The sequence below is a fragment of the Trachypithecus francoisi genome, unplaced genomic scaffold (genome assembly GCF_009764315.1).
Source record: "Trachypithecus francoisi isolate TF-2019V2 unplaced genomic scaffold, Tfra_2.0 Lachesis_group3, whole genome shotgun sequence".
Taxonomy (NCBI): Eukaryota; Metazoa; Chordata; class Mammalia; order Primates; family Cercopithecidae; genus Trachypithecus; species Trachypithecus francoisi.
Window position 1 is genome coordinate 10686489 of NW_022681468.1, and position 16864 is coordinate 10703352.

The 16864-nt window shown below is 43.2% G+C and overlaps 1 long non-coding RNA gene across 1 annotated transcript in view; it reads left to right on the top strand.

Annotated features, from left to right (window-relative positions):
* Positions 1 to 16788, top strand: part of LOC117071447 — a 53091-nt gene extending 36303 nt beyond the window's left edge. Inside the window, exons 2-3 of the long non-coding RNA XR_004432301.1 lie at positions 761 to 916; positions 15918 to 16788. This is a non-coding gene — a long non-coding RNA (uncharacterized LOC117071447). The remainder of the gene's footprint in view (positions 1 to 760; positions 917 to 15917) is intronic.
* Positions 16789 to 16864: the final 76 nt, after the last annotated feature.

Genomic DNA, 16864 nt, shown 5'->3' on the forward strand with positions numbered 1-16864 from the left:
TGAAATGCAACTGGAAGGGTGAGGTGGTTACTACGCTGGGAACAAAGCAAGTAGATAAGTTAGAGACCTGGATTAGGCACTTACCTCCACATTCCTCTCCACCAGGAAGGTGGTCTAAGTCAGGTTGCGGAACACACACCTCCAAGTACAGGGGATGTAGCATCAAGGCACAGCTCCTGCAAATGTGGGGTTGTGTCTGTGTTATGGGATTTGATGCTATTGCCTGCACTAATAGAAGAGTCAACCAAAGGTAGATTCAACTTGAAGGGCATTTATCATCTCACATAGTAAGAATTCTTGAGGCAAGGCAGCTAAAGGGTTGTTTAGTCCTGTGGTTCAATAATGAGGATCCAACTGCTTTCTGCTCTGCCACTTTTGACATGTTAGCTTTGGTCCTTAGGCTTATCTCCTCATGGTCATAAAATGGCAGCCATATTTCCAGACATTACATTTTCATCTGTTAAGGCCAGCACAGAAAATCATTTCAGTCCCTGACAACTGCACACATGAATTTCCCCCACTTAGAACCCTTAGGTGACTTAGATACAGGCTCCCTCAGGGGCCGTAAAGTTGGGTAGTCCAAACGTAGAAAGGACAGGAACACCCCACCTCTGTAGACCCTGCAGGCCCAGCTTCTGGGATGAGTGGCCTGGGCAGCCCCACAGGACTCCTTGCTCAGTAAGGCCTAGTGCTTGGATTAAGGCTGTGCTGTTGCTGTCTTGAAATTCTTAACACTTTTATCTTTGAATTGTTTTGTAAGTGAAATCTGATGGGACACTGAAGCATGACTGTGACCCGAGGAGGGAAGTGCAACGTGTGTGTCTCTGTCCCTTGCTGCTCATTCACATAGAACGTTCAAGATGCTCTCTGAACCCACGATGCATCAGTGATCGGTGACACTCAAAGCAAGCACCAGGTAAGTGTGTTACAGCTACGACTGAATGGGGGGGTCTCTGCCACTCCCAGGGGGTCACATTTTCTTTTCACACCAGAGCTTGCTTTGAAGGCACAAAGTAGGCAGTGGTGTTCTAAGAAACGGGAACAATCAAGACGTCTTGTCATATCTATTCTCATTCATGCTGCTTCCCTGTATTGACCAACCGCATAGGGTGACGATGACGGCATAGAAGCACAAGGAAAGATGGTCCCTTTCCTTTCAGTCCTTCTTTACTACTCAGGAAGAGGAGGGTAGTGTTTGGGTAGAATGTGCCCATATCAAGACATGAAGGGGCTGGGCCTGGTGGCTCACGTCTCTAATTCCAGCACTTTGGGAGGCTGAAGTGGGAGGAACACTTGAGGCCAGGAGTTTGAGATCAGCCTGGGCAGCATAGCAAGACCCTGTCTCTACACACACACACACACACACACACACACATACACACATACACACAATTGAATTAAAATAGCTCAACTAATGTGGTATTCTGTCTTAGCTGTACTGGTAAGAACAAATACATATGCACGTATAAGCTACAAAATACAAATTGCATAATATCAGTGATTCCACATGTAAGTTAAATGTTCTATTTGCATTTAAAACTGGAAATGCACAATGTCAAGATGAACAGAATTTATGCTAATCATTTAACATTTTAATTTTTCTTTACTTACAAAGTTAAATAGCAAGTAAAAGAAAAATTCCATGACAGAGAAAGAGAGAGAGAGAGAGAGAAAGAGAGCGAGAGAGGAGGAAAGCTTTATATTTTAGTACCTTTAGTGGCATTTTTCTCCATGCTTTTGTTTTGCACTGGTGCAGATGCTGGAAGTCCTTTGAAGAAGTGATCCACAGTGCAATGAGTGTCTGGGACTTCAGTAAGGTCTGGAAGATTTCAAACAGCAATTAGAAGATGTCTAAGAGATGTGGTAGAAGACTCCTGACATGAGTACAGGGATCCTTAAGACTCCCTTTAAAGCTAATAATTCCATAACTTTTAGTGGAGGAGTGACAGGTCCACAGTCCCTTCTCTGATACCACTGGGAACAGATTATTCCAGAATTCAGGACTTTCATATCTTATAATGTCTGCATATAACTTGCATTATATAACACCCCTGGGGGAGTTTGGAAAGCACTCCAAAGCCAACACACTGGTAACTCTGGAGCAAACCATAAGCAGGTGACAAACACAAACCACGAACAGCCTCATGTTAGGTTTAGCTGGGAAACAAACTCAGGGAGGTCAGACTGTCCCACCAAATGTGGGAAGTCTTTTGGAATTTGAAGCTTTTGAACTTTCAGATAAGGGATTACGGATCCGTATGCGAACTCTTAAATCATTTCACAGATTGGAAAAAACAAAACAAAAATCCCAAACATGTATACAGGGAGGCACCTGAGATGTCTTTAAATTTCATGATGGGAAGAAATAAACCAACACTTGTACACTGCTTTAGACCTGATGAAAGTGCTTAGGGCTCCACTGTCTATTAGACACTCACCGTGACCTTATGGAAGAAGACACATCATCTCCCTCCTTTGGGGACAGGGAAACTGAAGCTTGCACACAGCCGGCATCACATAGTCCATGCTGGTGCCTGTGTGGGAACACACAGATTTGGGACTCCAAATGTCAGGCTTTTCCTAGAACCTCAAAAATCTCCTACATGGTGCCCAGTGAATGTATTTCAGGCAGTTCTGTTATTCAGAGGGACGCCCCCATCTAGCTGTGCTGGATGTTGGAGTTCTTCCTTATAAGGTGATATAACACCAAGGCCTAATAGGTCTGTGGAGGCCTCCAGCCTTATCCTGCTGCCCCAGATTACCCCAGACTTCCCCAAAGTGTAGTAACTGTGCAAAGGGCAGACACCTGGCAGAAGAGGGATCCCAGTGGCCAGAGACTGTACCCTGTTGTAGCTACATATTTGGAATATCACACCTACTACAGATATGCTAAGATACTGACCAGTCCTTGAGTATATTGCCTTCCACCAAGAAGAGAGCACTCAAAAAAAAAAAAAAAGACCAAAAAAAAAAAAAAAATAAGTGCAACAGCTGGGCGCAGTGGCTCACGCCTGTAATCCCAGCTCTCAGGGAGGCAGAGGCGGGAGGATAGCTTTTACCTAGGAGTTCGAGACCTGCCTGGGTAATATAGCGAGACCCCGTTCTCCACAAAAAGGAAAAAAAAAAAAAAAAAAGACAAAGAGAAGAGAGCACTCCCTTCCCACCAAAGATGTTCTATGTGTGTTTAGCCGGGAAGCTCTGCACAGCCGCACGCTGGTACATCCTTGCTTGCCTGAGAATCACAGCCGTCTGGAGCTCTCGGGAAACACAGACTCCTGGGCCTCATCCTGACCTATCACAGAATCAGAATCTCCTGACGCAGGCCCAGGTGTTTTGTGCACAAACGTTCCAGCTGAGTGCCGCCCACAGTTGGGCAAGTTTGGAGATCACCGTGGCGCTCCATTTACTTTGGTAAGAAGGATCTAATCAACCCATTCAAATGTATAGAGGCAACAGTAAGCAACTTTCTCTAGTTCTCACACACAAGCAAATGTAGAGACAAAAGCTTTCAGCTCTGATGGTTTCCACATTTCTTTCCTTGCCACTTCCTCCTTTTGTCAATGTCAATGTATATGTGTATATTTCCAAGGATACCATGCCTTGCCCCACGTCCTGTAGCAGCCGGGCTGTGCCCGCCCCACCCAGGCTGGCCGGGTGCTCAGTGAACGCATTCTCCACGATGCTTCACCCCACCCCATTGTGGAGATCTCAGAAACAGTGGGTTCCCCAGGTGATATTCAACCTCAAATGCGCATTTGTCACGCTCAGTTCTAAATTGGCTTGTTTTGGCAACCATCTGATGTTTCTAAACATGGGGAAGTTCTCCACATGTCCTCTTGCCTGCATCTTGAGAAATCTACACAGGAACTGGCAGCCTAGCTACAGAGAGAAGGTTTTTTCCCTTTCCTTTTTCCTTTGAAGCTGCCTGTGACTGCACCCAAATGCTGCAGATGCAACCATGGATGTGTGTGCGCTGTATCCTCAGCCAGCTCTGGGTCAAGAGCCTGCTTGGCTTTTTTATGTTCCCCTTCTTATGAAGGATAAGGAAATGTGGGGGCAAGTGGAATCTTCGCTGGGGATATTTTCAGCCCCCGATGCCACCAAAAGGAAGTGAATTTCTTTTCCGTTTATATCTCAGGAAATAATCTGTCACATTTGAAATCATTTCAGAAATATCTACTGCTCATAAACTTTCTGTTCCTTCATCCCCTGATCGGTTGATTCTATAACATTATAGAGGGATGGAAGAATGGATTAAGCAGCATAAAATACTGTAAGTTCCTTAAAATGAGGATCCACATTTTGCTATAGAAATGGGTTGGAATCAAAGCCCAGCAACTCATTGTAATTTATTGGCTGTGTGACCTTATAAAAGTTCCTTAACTTCTCTGAATCTTGTTTTTCCTTTACATAAAATGGAGATAATAATTTTAGTCAATTGTAAAAATGGTCACAATCCTCCACTCCTCCCCAGATGCTCACCACTGGCAGTGGGCTTTGCAGTTCCTCCTATCAAAAAGTGATGTCCATTTCCCATTCCTTTTTAACTTGCTTTGGCCAATGGAGTGATAGGTGCTGGTTCTGAGTCTAGGTTCTAGGAGACACATTGCACGTGTCTCTCTTGGAACTCTGCCCAGTGGCTATGCATGAGATCTGGCCTGGCTTGCTGGAGGATGAGAGACACGTGGAGCTGAAAGGAACCATTCCAAGAAAGGCCATTCTAAATCAGCCAGCCTCCAGTTAACCCAGCACTGGGTACAAAGGCAAAGATGAACCCAGATAAGGCTAGAAGTATCTCCCAGCTGAGCCCAATACAACTGTCTACCTGACAAATGGTAAGCTATATAAGTGGCTGTTTTTTTAAAGTCACTAGTTTTGGAGTAGCTTATTATTCAGGAAACGCTAACTAATATGATGTGCTTGTCTTTCAGTGCTGTTGTGTAAGCAAAATTAGGTATCACACATGAAACACCTGAATCCATACATATTTATGAACAGAATTTGTTTGAATGGATTGCTAACCCAGCTGCATATTGATAAATTGCATACTTCCTGTGTAGAAGATGTAAGCATCAGTGTCCATAGCCTATATTGAAAAATAAATGCATTTCCCTGTAAAGATATAATGACAGCATAGATAGAATGTAATCCATAAAATTTTTATCTTACTGCCTCTACCATAAGGTCCAAATATCTTAGTAGGACTGGCAAAATCCTTCAAAGTCGTATTCCAGCCTCATCTGTCTTTTTAAACTTAGTCTACTCCTTGTTACCTCCATTCATATAAATGACATCTGAGACATTTGTTATGTAAAATTTCCTTTTAGTTTTGGTCCTTGATATGGCTTGGCTGTATCCCCATCCAAATCTCATCTTGAATTGTAGTTCCCATAATCCCCATGTGTTGTGGGAGGGACTCGATGGGAAGTAATTGAATCATGGGAGCAAGTTTTCCCCGTGCTGTTCTTGTGTTAATGAATAAGTCTCACAAGATCTGATGGTTTTATAAAGGGCAGTTCCTCTGCACATGCTCTCTTGCCTGCCACCATATAAGACGTGCCTTTGTTTCTCTTCCCCTTCTGCCATGATTGTGATACTGCCCTAGCCATATGGAATTGTGAGTCCATTAAACCTCTTTTTCTTGGCCAGGTGTGGTGGCTCACGCCTGTAATCCCAGCACTTTAGGAGGCCAAGGAAGGCAGATCACCTGAGGTCAGGAGTTTAAGACCAGCCTGGCCAACATGGTGAAACCCCATCTCTACTAAAAATACAAAAAATTAGCCAGGTGTGGTGGCACACGCCTGTAATAGCTACTCAGGAGGCAGAGGCGTGAGAATCTCTTGAACCCGGGAGGTGGAGACTGCAGTGAGCCGAGATTGCACCACTGAATTCCAGCCTGAGTGACAGCCTGAGACTCCATCTCAAAAACAGAACAAAATAAAATAAAACAAAACCTCTTTTTTTTTAAAATAAATTACCCAGTCTCAGGTATTTCCTCATAGCAGTATGAGAACAGACTAACACAGTGCTTAAAGAAACAAAAAACTCAGAGGTGAAATGTGTTTTTAGTTAACTTTATTGAGGTATGATTTACATGTGTATAAATCATAGTGTACAGACTGATGAGCTTGGATAAATGAATTTACCATATAACCACCTTCTCAATCAAGATAAAAGCATTTCCGGCACCCCAAACATTTCCCTTCCACCCTTTCCCAGTCAATTCCGCTCCCATCAACAACCCCAGGCTACCATTGATCTGATTTCCATCACAATAGATGGACTGTGTCTGTTTTAGAGCTTCTTAGGAATGCAGCCACATATCCTTTCCGGATTGGCTTCTTTCACTAGGGTAATGTGTTTTTGAGGTTAATCTATGTTGTGTGTATCAGTAATTCATTCCTTTTTATTGCTGAGTAGTCCATTGGATGGCTATACTACGATTTGTTTATCTATTCACCTGTTGATGGACTTGGGGTTGTTTTCAGTTTCTGGCTTTTATGAATAAAGCTGGTAGAAACATTTTTGTGTAAGCATTTTTTTTGGCATGTGCGTATGCATGTTTTCATTTTGTGGGGGACTAAATACTTAGAAGTATAATGGCTGGGTTATATAAATATATATTTAACTTTGTAAGAACTTCTGAATTGTTTTCCAAACATCTGTACCATTTTACACTCTTGCCATTAGAGCATGAGTGTTCTATTAGGTTAGTGCAAACATAGTTGTGGTTTTTGCCATTAAAAGTAATTTTTCCACCAAGGATAGTAAGCCTTGCTAGCCCTAGGTATTAACTTTTTAATTTTAGCCACTCTTCTAGGTATGAAGTGGTATCTCATCGTGGTTTCAACTTGCATTTCCCTGATGACTAATTATGTTGAACAGTTTTTCATGGACTTTTTGGTGATTTTTGTATTTTGTTTGGTGAAGTCTCTTTGCTAGTCTTTTGCCATTTCCCTTTTAAATTGGGTTGTTGGTCTTCTTCTTACTGAGTTTTGAGGGTTTTTGGTATATTTTGGACACAAACTGTCAGATATATGTACTGTGAATATTTTCTTCTTTTTTTCTTACTTTCTCAATGGTGTCTTTTGAAGACATTTTGACTTTTTATGAATTCTAATTCACCATTTTTTTTTATTGTCAGTGCTTTTTGTGTCTTAAATCTTTGCCTACAAGGTCATAAAAACTTTTTCTTCTGTTATCTTCTGGAAGTTTTATAGATTTAGCTTTCAGGTCTAGAGTTTATTTTACATAAATGTTATATATGCTGTGGGGGTAGAGGCTGAGGTTTGTTTTGTTTCATTTGGATATCTAATTGTTCCAGTGACATTGCTTGAAAAGATTATTACTTTCTCAATGAATTACACTGCACCTTTGTTGAAAATCAGTTGACTATATATGTGTGGTTCTAATTTGGTTCTCTACCAAATTAGTTTGTACTACAAACTTGGTGACTGTAAACAACAGAAACTTATTCTCTGTGTTCTGAAGGCCAGAAGCCCCAAATCAAAGTGCTGGGAGGGACATGCTCCCTCCAAAGGCTCCAGAGGGGAATTTCCCTTGTCGTTCTAGTTTTTTCCCCAGCCTCTTCTGTGAATCGTGTGCAACATCTCATCCTGACCTAGGTCAAAACTCAGGCCTTCTCCCCAAGGCAGTTTGCACAACCCGGTCAATGCTAATTCAGCCTTGCAGTGCCCTTTTGCTCTGATGTGGAATGACTTAGGTCAATTGAACTCAACAAATGTTTATTGTGGTCTGCAATGTTTGGTTGGAGGGATTCAGGATTGAAATACAACAACAAAACATTCTTAAGCCATGTTAACTGTTCCTAATAAGGGAAGGTAACAGTCCCGTGATTAAACTTTCCAAAATGCAACTCTGAAATCTTGGGTGGTCTTCAGAACACCTACTGCCTCTTAGCGGTTTACAATCCCAACGCAACCTACCTGTTCAGACTTCTTTCCCTTTATGAAGTTTCCCCCATATCTGAGGTTCTGCTTTCCCTGGTTTTAGTTACCTATGGCCAACAGTGGTCTAAAAATATTAAGTGGAAAATTCCAGAAATAAACAATTCATAAGTTTTAAATTGCATACCCTTCTGAGTAGTGTAATGAAATCTCTTGCCATCCCACACTGTACTGCCCGGGAAGTGAATCACCCCTTTGTCCAGCATTTCCACACCATACACTCTACCCATCTGTTAGTCACTTAGTAGCCACTCCAGTTATCAGATTGACTGTCACAGTGAAGCAGTGCTTGTGTTCAAGTCGACCTTATTTTACTGAATAATGGCTCCAAAGTACAAGACAGGCAGTACTGGCATTTTGTTGTAAGTGTTCTATTTTATTATTAGTTATTGTTGTCTCCTAATGTATAAATTATAATCTACCGTAGGTATGTATGTAAAGGAAAAAACATTGTATACATAGGGTTCCACACCAGCCTCAGTTTTAGGCATCCGCTGGGAGGTCTAGAAACATATCCCTCCTGAATAGGGGGCACTACTGTACTCTCTAATGTAGCCACACCTATATCCTCCCTCCATAGTCAATTCCTGCCTCTGCAGCTCTGCTTAGCCCTGTGAAATTTTTCCTTGAACCTGTAATGGAGGCGTTAGGATATTCAGGTCTGGAGTTTTAGCACAGCAGTGTGGGCTGGGGACTTGGATCTGGGATTTTCAGCACAGAGATGTTTATTAGTTTGCTAGGGCTGCCATAGCAAAGTATCACAGACTAGGTGACTTAGAGGCATTTATTTGTTCACAGTTCTGGAGACTGGAAGTCCATGATCAAGGTGTCCACAGGGTTGGTTTCCTCTGAGGCCTCTCTCGTTGGCTTGCAGACGGCCACCCTCTTGCTGCCTTTTCACATAGTTGTTCCTCTGTGCACGTGTGTCCTGGTGTCTTCGCGTGTCCTAATCTCTTCTTCTTATAATGACATTAGTCAAGCCTGGGCAACTTAGAGAGACACTCTCTCTACAAGAAAGAAAAACAAAACCAAAATTAGCCATGCTTTTACTTCTAGCTACTCAGGAGTCCAAAGTGGGAGGATCACTTGAGCCCAGGAGTTTAATCCATTATTGGAGCGCTAAGCTTGTGGGAGTTATTTATATCCTACTGCTCAAGGTCATCACCAAGGTCTGATATTTCACACAAAAAATTTGCAACCTGTGGCATAAATGATAAAGCTAAAGTGAGCTATGATCTCTCCACTACACTCTAGTCTGGGGGACAGAGCAAGACCTCGTCTCTAAAGATAAAAAGATTGGGTTAGACTAGGGCCTCCACTAAACACTTCATTTAACCCCATCATCTGTTTAAAGATCCTATCTCTAAATACAGACACTTTTTGAGGTACTGGGGCGTTAGAGTTTCAATATACATTTGGGAGGAATACGATTCAGTTTATACCCAAGAAGGTACCTAAGTTATGGGAATGGATGATTTTACCGAGAGAGGATAAAAGAGGGGTTGCAAACTCCATGTCATAGAGATTAATAAGCAAAGGGGGCTGGTAGTAACATAATGGCATCTCAAGTCATATTCTTTTGGCACAGATACACTATATTTGACTATTATTCTCATTTTTTAAATGTCAAAACAAACGTTCTTCCTGATTTTCTTAAAACAAGCTTCCTTTCCAGGATATCTCTTGGTTTCAGCCTTTTGATGGTAACCTTGGCACATGGAACTAGTTCTCCATCCAAAGAAAAACAACACTGCAGATCCCTGGGAGATGCAAGAGATGCTCAGCCTCAGCCTGGGGGGCTACAGGAGTGCGTGGCAGCGATGACTGACAGCCAAGAGTGCACACTGTTATAGGGTGTCAGCCACAAGTCAATGCTGCTGGATTTCTGGTATTTCAAAGGAAGCCGAAAATGCATATTTAAAAATGTACATTATCATCACTTCAGAAAAGTGTCTCAGCTGTTTAAAAAAAAACACTGTGAAGTTGAAACAAAACACATCACCAGACTGCATTTGGAGTGTGAGCCATTCATTTCTAACCTTAGACATGAAGTGAGACAAGAAGAGGAACTAGGGGTCTGAGCACTAAACAGAGCTCAGAGGAATCCTGTCTTAAATGAAAGCCAGAATTTTTCTGTCTTTTATGAATGAGCTAACAAACATGGCTGGATGCTGAAAGTTCCAGTGGATGATGAAAGGCTAAAGGGAGACCTTATGTGGAGTGACTCTGACTCACAAACTGTGGGACAACAGTCGTTATGTACTCCCGGGCTGATGCAATAGGATGTACCCAGTACCAGCTATGAGCTTTTTTTTTTTTGCCCAGATCACTCATCACTCAATCCAAATCTAATCAAGCCAGTAGACCTCATTTTCAGCTCACAGGAAATTAAAAGGTTAGAGGAACCCAGTAAAGGACAGAATAAGGATGTGCTCGATCACCTCCACCATGTAGGGAATTCTACAGGGCAAATGGCCAGGTTGTCCTCCAGAGGTAAAAAGGGGAGAGGGACTATTGTAGATTTTTAAAAGATTTAAGACACACATCAGCCAAATGCAAAGCATAGGTCACATGTTGTGGATCATGATTTGAACAGTTGTTTGTAAAAAACACTTTGAGACAGTTGGAGAAATGTGGACTCTGGCAGACATTAGCAGACATTAATGAATCACTCGTAATTTTGTTATATGTGATAACTATTTTGCAGCTATGCATTTTCAAAAGCTCTCTCTTTCAGAGATACAAACTGAAGTATTTGTGGGTGAAATGACAGGACATCTGGGATTGGTTTTAAAATATTTCAGGAAAAGTTAAACAGGGAAGAGGCAGAATGGATAAGATTAGCAAAATGTCAATAATGATTGATAAATATGATGGGTACATGGGAGGTGTTATTGTATGATTCTTTCTACTTTTATGTATATTTTTAGAATCCTAAATAAAAGGGAAAAAAAATAGCACAAAGCTCAGGTAGAGCAGCTGACCTTTGCAGAGAGGTAGGAGAAGGCCCAGGCATCATCCTTTCTCAACTGGCACTTCTCAGAACTGTGCCTGGACACTATCCTTTGACCTGCACCCATGAGCCGCCTTGTTCTATCTTTTTATTCTTTCTTTTGGGAAACACTGAAAGCACCTGTTACGTGGTTAGAGCTGGGCAAAGGGCTGAGTTAAAAAAAAATCATTTTAACAAAGAGATGTTCTTTTTCCTAATTTTCTTGACATAAACTTCTCTTGTTTCCCTGAGTTCTGGAGGCCGACGTGCTGGATCCTCCCAACTAGGGAGGGAGCCCCCGGAAGGCAGGAGACTTGCCTTATTCCTGTAAACTCTGTTGCTCCAAAACGCCATTGCCAGTTACTAGTTTGTTGTGCCCCAGACATGGTTCTAAATACTTACTATGGAATTTAAAATTTTGATGTTTTACATGGTTTATTTTGCATTAATTTGGAATTTTTAAGACATTGTATTAGAATAGTGTTTACCTTCATTACCACAGCTGTTGTTTGGCACCCTTTAAATTTTGTGAGGAGGTTAGTACCTAACTCGCCTCACCTAATCCTGACCCCGCATGGAAGTCTCAATACTTGCCCCAAAACTATGTAAGTATGTGTTATTCTACTGGTGAATGTTCTGGAATCTTCCTCAGCACCTTGCAGGCATCAGTAGTCACAGCAGCACAGAGAGAATTAATTACAGAACACTGGGCGCCATTTGGGAATGGTAGGTCTCACCAAAGCCTGATTCTCAGTGTCTTACTTAAACCACAAATCAGTAGCTGGGAAGACAGGGAAGAAGGAGGACAGTAGGTTCTCTTTCTTGAAGTCAAAACTTTCCACTGCCCTGAATGGGCCACTTCATTCATGGTCCCTTCAATTGGCTACTGTTTGTTCTCAAGGAACCAGGATTCCTCTGGGCTTGTGCCTTCTGGAGCTGTCTTCTTGTGAGAGTAGGGTAGATAGTCAGGCAGACATGAGCAGGGCAGGAGAGGCCCCCCACCACAACTGACACCCAGTAAAGTCAGGCGACCATCAGGTAATGGTCAGGCAGTTGTTAAACTTTCTCTGTAAAATAATAACTGGTTGCAGCAGGTGCCAGGGAAAGGCAGTCTCCCAATAGATAGAAAATAACTGAAGCTGATGATCAGCAGCTTCCTGATAAGATCTCAGGAGCTGGGCGAGTGGGCTCAGGCATGAGCACTAAGAGGCAAAACGGCAGAGTTTCACTGGTATGTGACCTTCCTCTAGGAACACTCAAATAGTAAGGGGAAAACACCTCAAATGAGCGTGCATGTGACTTCGGTATCATGCATGAAGCCCCTCCCAAGTGCTGGCGCATGAGGACAGCCCACCCCAAAGAACATCGGAAATGGGAATCTGAGAAAAGAGAATCATTTTGTTTCTCCGAGTGAGAGTCACTATGAGGTCATGGAGACAAGGATATAGGCCAGCCCAAGGCCACAGGTGCAAGAGACAAAAGTACCCATAAGGGTTAAGTACAGTGGCTCATGCCTGTAATCCCAGCGCTTTGGGAGGCCGAGGTGGGTGGATCATGAGGTCAGCAGTTCAAGACCAGCCTGGCCAACATGGTGAAACCTTGTCTCTAGGCCGGGTGTGGTGGCCCATGCCTGTAATCCCAGCCCTTTGGGAAGCTGAGGTGGGCAGATCACTTGAGGTCGGGAGTTCGAGACCAGCCTGACCAACATGGAGAAACCCCATTGCTACTAAAAATACAAAATTAGCTGGGCATGGTGGCACATGCCTGTAATCCCAGCTACTCAGCAGGCTGAGGCAGGAGAATCACTTGAATCTGGGAGGCAGAGGTTGCAATGAGCCAAGATTACACCATTGTACTCCAGCCTGGGCAACAAGAGTGAAACTCTGTCTAAAAAAAAAAAAAAGAAAACCCCCGTGTCTACTAAAAATATAAAAATTAGCTGGGCACAGCGGCAAGTGCATGTAATCCCAGCTACTCAGGAGGCTGAGTCAGGAGAATTGCTTTAACCCAGGAGGCGGAGGTTGCAGTGAGCCGAGATTGTGCTGCAATGACCCGAGATCGTGCTGCAGTGAGCCAAGATCGTGCCACTGCACTCCAGCCTGGGTGACAGAGCAAGACTCTATCTCAAAAAACAAAACAAAACAAAAGTTCCCATAGGACACAGTTGAAGACTGATCCCAGGCTGCAGGCACAGAACAGATTATCATTAGAACAGAGATGAAGGCAAGGTTGGGGTACTGGGTAAGACCAATTCTTCCAAAACCCAAGGATGAATAAGGGGTCCCCTGGTCACTCCAGTATCTCCTTTGTTCTCAAGTGGGTAATCGTGATGAGATGGGACCAAGGTTAAGGGTACCTGGTAAGATTGGCTCATTCTGGAACCCTAAGGATGAATGGGGGATGCCGTGTTCAGAAAAGGATAACAGATGGGACACCTTCTTTTTCCTTTTTCTCCTCTGTTCTCTCTTTGCAGAAGAGGAATTGTGTCTCCATACCACAGGACACCCCACTTGGATACATCCCTAGGAACTGGGAAAAGTTTGATCTCCCAAACTTTAAAACAAAAAACTAGTTTTTCTTAGTAATACAGTTTGGCCTAAAAATGAACTGAGAAAAAAATCACAAAAGTCAGCCTTAGAATCCAGTACGCCTATGAAGGAAATCCTCAAATTAGCCTCCTCAGCCTTTTATGACCAAGATCAGGACAAGGAGGACAGGGCTAAGAAAAAGGAGAAACTCAAGGACAAGAGGCAGCTCACATAATGGGTGCTTTACAAGCCCCCAGCCCTCTCCAGATTGCCCTAAGGCCACTCCTCCAGGTAACTGCCATTGGCATGGGAAGCCAGGCTGCTGGAAGGCAAACTGGCCCAAGGGGACAAATGGGAAAAAGCCCCTCACAGTTTGACCCCTCTGCCACAAGCTCATTCACTGAAAATGGGACTGCTCTGAGGGCCAAATGGCCCCCGGGACAGAATTCCAACCCCTGAATGCTGTGAGCTGAAGGAGCTCTCTGCTCAACTGGCTTCTAAATCAGACGTCGTCATCAACAGGACAAAGCCAAGGACAACTCTTGGAGGAATCAAGTAAAATTATACATTTTTCTTCGGGTTCAAGAGCTGCCTACTCTGTGCTAATCTCCTTCTCTGAGCAACTCGCCTCCAAATCGTATTGGATAATGGGGGCAAATTGCACCCCCTCCCTCCAAAAGAAAAAATTCACTCCCCTTTGGGGCAAAAATATACTTTCCAAGATGGGTGCTTCCTTAGTATTTACCCAACCTCTAGATTCATCTTTCCCTCTAATAGTCCTATTTCTCCTGGGAAAACTACCTAAATCTTTAACCAATAACTTTAACCTGCACAGTCCTACTTCAGGGGTTTAAAAATAACCCAAACTTATTCAGACAAGCCCTAGCAAGAAATCTAACTGAGCAATCTCTTAGTGGGGGAGGGGGTGGATAACTTCTACAGTATGTAGATAACCTCCTTATCTGCTCCCCTTCACAGGACTTGCACAGCAACAGGTAGTGCAAGCCACAGCTTCCTAATAGAAGGAAAATGACTTTTGCCTAATAATTCAAAGGTTATAAAGGTAAAGAGGTATTTTTGGTAAGGAACATTATAAAGAAAAGAGATTTTATATGAGAAAGGATCTTGTATGGTAAATTCTTGCCATAAAGTAAAATGACTGGTTGTTTTAAAAGAGGGATATTTAGGACAAGTCAGAAAGTCCAAGCATGTCATAGCCAGTCCATGTAATTTGTGAAAAGATTTGTGAAAGGGAATTTATAAAAAATGTACCGTTTCAAAGGTCATTAGGTATACTACAGGCTTTAAGGTCATAAACTGCTACTATAACTCCTAATAACTGTACAATTTGCCTGCTTTAAAGCCATTAAATTCCAAGTAAAGCTTAGGAAAATATGGAGTTAGCCATGACCCCTAGCTAAAGAGTCAGACTTTTCTTTTTTTGTTTTTTTGTTTTTTGAGATGGATTCTCACTGTGTTACCCAGGGTGCAGTGCAGTAGTGGAATCTCAGCTCACTGCAACCTCTGCCTCCCAGGTTCAAGTTATTCTTCTGCTTCAGCCTCCTGAGTAGCTGGGACTACAAGTGTGTATGCCCAGCTAATTTTTGTATTTTTAGTAGAGACAGGGTTTCACCATATTGGTCAGGCTGGTCTTGAACTCCTGACCTTGTGATCCACCTGCCTTGGCCTCCCAAAGTGCTGGTATTACAGGCATGAGCCACTGTGCCAGGCCCAGACTTCTATTTCATTTCAACATCTCTACTTGTCTTAAAACTCAAGGCATCTTCTATGTTTGTGGCCAATTACTTCACCAATGTCTTCCCACTAACTGGATTGAAACTTGCACCATAGACTATGGATCCCTGAACATCTTCACAGCCCTTGGCAATCTCTCACTTCCAGTACCAGTACACTGGTATTCCATCTTGCCCAGGGTGAAGAGGGCTATCCAATTAATTCCCTTTCTCCCAGGACTTGGCATTATAGCCAGTACAGGAACTGGAATTGCTGGAATCACAAAAGTCTCCTTAACCTACAGCCAACTCTCAAAGGAAAACAACAACATTGAGGCCATGGCCAAAACCTTAACAATCTTGCACGAACAAATCAACTCTAGCAGCTGTAACCCTCCAAAATAATCAAGGACTAGAGATGTTAATGGCCAGTACAATTTGTTTAGCCTTAGATGAAAAATGTTGCTTTTGTGTAAATCAACTGGGAAACATACAAGACAACATCAGACAACTGCTAAATCGAGCCTCCAGTTTACAGGAACAAGGCTCCCAGAGTTGGCAAAACCGGGAAGGAACCTGGAAATAATGCTCCTGGATTCTTCTCCTTTTGGGTCCACTCATTAGTCTTTGAATTTTGTTCCTTTTTGGTCCATGTCCTATAAATCTCATAACTCCATTTGTCTCCTCTCACCTTCAGGTCATCAAGCTCCATATGATCCTCAATGAGGGATGCCGTCCTCTCAGTATTCAAGTCACCATTCTACAGAGGACAGCTAGACTGCCCAGCAGAGGGACATGACAGAGGTAAAATCCTGCCCCTGTTTCCCTTGGACCTGGCTGAATACCACTTTCACCAACCCATGGAGCCACCCTGCCCTGACAGCTAGCAAGAGTCCAAGACCCACAGAACAACCACCACCACCCCTCTCTCAGCAGGAAGCAGTTAGAGAAGACTGACCTTCATCTGTTTCCCAAAGAATTGGGTCTTGAACTCTTGAGTGGGAAAGCGTTACAGCAGGGCAGGAGAGCACTGCCCTCTCAACCCCCTGCTCTGACACCGAGGAATGTCAGGCAACCATTAGGTGCTGGTCAGGCAGTTATTAAACTGTCTTGCTAAGATAATAATTGGTGACAGCTGGCACCAGGGAACAACAAACACAACTGAAAACAATGGAAGCTGGTGATCAGCATCTTCCCAATAAGATCTCGGGAGTTGGGTGAGTGGGCTCAAGCATGTGCACTAAGAGGCAAAATGGTGGAGTTTAACTGGTAGATGACCTTCCTCTAGGAACACGGGACTGATTAGGGAAAAACCCTTCAAGTGAGCATGCATGCAACTTCAGTAAATGCATTGTGCATGCAGCCCCTCCCAAGTGCTGGCAGACCACTGCTCATGAGGACAGCCTGCCCCAAGGGAAGAATCGGAGGAGGAGAAATGGGGATCCAGGAAAAATGCCAATGTATAAAAACCCCAAGTCAAGGACTAAACAGCACCTGAATCTTTCAAGTCGCCTGCTTGGCCCTCTTCCAAGAGTATTTTGTTTTGTTCCTGCTCTAAGACTTTTTTTTTTTTTGAGATGGAGTTTCACTCTTGTTGCCCAGACTGGAATGCAATGACACAATCTCTGCTCACGGCAAACTCCA